Source organism: Lipotes vexillifer, unplaced genomic scaffold (assembly GCF_000442215.2).
Source record: "Lipotes vexillifer unplaced genomic scaffold, Lipotes_vexillifer_v1.1 scaffold1681, whole genome shotgun sequence".
Classification (NCBI taxonomy): Eukaryota; Metazoa; Chordata; class Mammalia; order Artiodactyla; family Lipotidae; genus Lipotes; species Lipotes vexillifer.
The window spans coordinates 870,691-874,177 of record NW_006793589.1 but is presented as its reverse complement, the minus strand read 5'-3'; positions in this window follow the sequence as shown (position 1 = coordinate 874,177).

Sequence of the window (3,487 nt, the reverse complement as noted above, 5' to 3'; positions counted from 1 at the left end):
ATAATATTAATAATTATGATTAACACTGTTATTATTTTATACACAAAAAATGACTTAAATCACACATTTTCCATTTGACTGGATCTGCTAGTGTATTAAGTAGGCCGGTGGGCCATTTCCTAATCTGCAGGCTTACTTTAGCAAGTTGCTGCTGAAATAGACTGAATTGTATCTCACTTACCAGAAGGAATAAATACAGCTTTCCAAAATGCCCAGTTTAACAAGGAACTATTGTTTTTCTAAATTACAAGCTTAAAACAGAATCCTGTAGCTTTAAGTTTATCTAGTTCAATGATCATTCTGACCTTTGAAGCACAGATGTACTTTATTGGAATTGTCATTTGCAAGGAAAATTCATTCATAAAATAGTTGAAGGTTTTAAATTTTGTCTATTTAGTGAATAATAATGAACCACTATAATATTATTAACTCTTTCCCTATGTCAAGCAAAGTTTTACTTTCCAAAGTTTATTCATGCATTTACCAAAAGAGTCTACCAATACATTAAAAGTCTATGATAATATGTGTATTTTAAAAATTATCTCTAATTTTACTATATTTAAAATTTCCAGTTCTAAGAATGGAGCTAATTTTAAAAGACAAAAACTTGACCATTTCAAAATGCATCAAGAAATTAGTATTTCACTAGTTGAGAATAAAAGACAAGTGGTCCACAATAATGAAAGTCATTATTGTAAGCATGATATGATTGATAGCATGTCTAACATTAAAAATGGTGACCTGCAAATATTAGCTATAAAAACATTGTAAACATGATATTAAAATAGTAAGGTATTAGAGAACAGATAAATAAAACAAATTAGAAGTCCAGAAAATAGACTTAGTTATATAATTATGTATATAATGAGAATTTTGTTTTCTGGCTCCAAACTTGAGGGGACAATAAATGCCTTCTTTTCTAAAAATTACTTTTGTTTTGTGGCACGTGAAATACAAAACAAATAGCACAAACCCGTAGACACAATAAAATGGAACTCACATTGAAGAATATGCCACCCAACATAAGAATTAGAAAATTACAGCTATCTTTGAAGTTTTCTTTGTGTTCCTCCCTGATTCCATCCCCTTGCCTACCATGCAGAAATGAACAATATTCTAAATTTAGAGCTTATTTTCTCTGTCTTTTTGCTGCACTTATGTATGTGGCTCTAAACAACATACAATATGATGTATTGTTCTTACTAACTTTATATAAATAGTAACAGCTTCCCAAAAATAGTAATTTTCTGTGACTTTCTTTACTTAGCAGTATCTAAGATTCATCTTCCCTATTATGTATGTTGTTGCTTTGTTCATTTTCATTGCTTTGAATTATATTGTGTGAATACATCAGGAGTTATCCATTCTCATATTGATAGCCAGTTGAGTTTTTTCTAGTATTTTACTATTACAAACGATGCTTCATGAACATGCTTGAATATGTCACTTTATTTTTCTGTTTCTCAGCCCCTTTATGAACCAGTTATGAACACAGAAACCAATCCAAGCATTTAATTGTCAAGCCAAAGGCATTTAAGATAGGAAACTGGAATATAGGGAAATGGATGAAATATGTTGGAAGGAGCAGCAAAAGAGAGAAGGAGAGGGTCTGGAAGAGTAAAAGGAAAAAAAGAATGATAATCAGAGATTAGATACTAATGCTCCAAAGCTACAATCTCTTTTGGGCGTGATCTTCTGGTACATATTGGATCTGCTAAGATGTGCTGCCTTGACCAGGACCGGGCTGCTGAAAGGTGTTATCTCTGCAAAGCTGGAGTTAGAAACACTTTGATCCTGTTATTTTTTCACCTGCAACTACCAGAAACTACCTCAAAAGGACCTGCTTCCTTTTGAGACGCAGAAGCATAAAGCATGTTTTGTTTCTCGGCTATTGATCTTCTGCGAATTTTTCTCTTGACGAAATCTAACCAAGGGCCAGATGGCAAAGTAGTATAAAATGGTCTAACGACTTGAGCAGACTTTTCATAAAAGAGGACCAATAACTTCTGTAGCCACCAGGGAAATGCAAATTAAAATCACAATGTGATTCCACTACATACCTACCAGAATGACCAAAATGAAAGGACAAAATGCCAATAGTTGCTAAGGATGGAATGACCAGCAATTCTATGCATAGACTGACCAGCAATTCTATGCATAGACTGAGCCCAAGAAAAATGTGTAAATATGTTAATCAAAGTAAATGTACAATAATATTCATGGCAAAATTATTTGAATTAATGTCTTACATTGGAAACCATGCAAACTATCCTCAACAATAGGATGGATAATATACTGTGGACAATTCACACAAAGGAAGGCTATACAGCAATAAAAATAAACTACAACTATAGCAGCAATGTACATTAACTTCAGAAAACCAATAATTAGTGAAAGAAGACGGACACACATAGTATGATTCATAGTTAATCTGTTTTTCATGGAGTTAAAAAAGTTGATTTTAAGATTCATATAGAAAATAATCATGCAAGATGAGGAGAATTGACTATTTATGATCTTGACTCTTACAAACCAATAACAAACAACATCATTTTATCGGTTCAAGTTTACTTCTTTGTCTTTCCATAATGTTTTACAGCTTTTCTCATAATGGTTTTGTACATTTCTTTCTTTTTTGTTTTTGTTTTTGTTTTTGTTTTTGGCCTCACGCATGGCTTGCAGGATCTTAGTTCTCCAACCAGGGATTGAACCTGGGGCAGTGAAAATGCCAAGTCCTAACCAATGGACTGCCAGGGAACTGCCAAGTACATTCCTTAATGTTACTCCTAAATATTTTATATTATTGTTGATATTGTAAATTAGGTTTCCCTTTCATTATATCTTTTAACTGTGTATTGTTAATATATGTAGAAACTATTGCTCTCTACATATTAATTTTATATTTTGCTAATTTTCTGAATTTTTTATTGTTTCCTTAATTTTCATCATGGGTTATCTCAGATTATTCATGAATACTATCATATAATTCTTACTATCTGGTCTATGAAGGTTTGGTGGATATCTGTAATGACATTTTTCTTCTATAGAAATTTAACCTTTCTATCTCTACTGGGTTAAATATAGGTAAATTGTATTTTCCTAGAATGTTATCTATTTCATTTAAGTTTACAAGTTTATCTGCATAGAGTTGGGCAAATAGTCACTTAGTTTTTAATTTTTTTTATTTCAATGATTTTTACCAGTTATAATTTATTGTTGTGTTTATGCTTTCTTTCTTTTATGTTTTGATTAGGTGGGCTTGTAATTGTCTTCATTTTTGTCAAAAAACAACTTTTTCCTTTATTAATTGGTTGTACTGTTTTCTATTTTAAAATTCATTAATTTTTGCCATGCATTAATTATTTGCTTCCTGGTGTTTTTTTAGGGTTTCCATTTTTTAACTTTTGCTTTGAGAATTTAATTAAATTATCTTCACTCTTTGATTTTTATTAATATAAATACATAAAGCTATACATTTTCTTTTGAT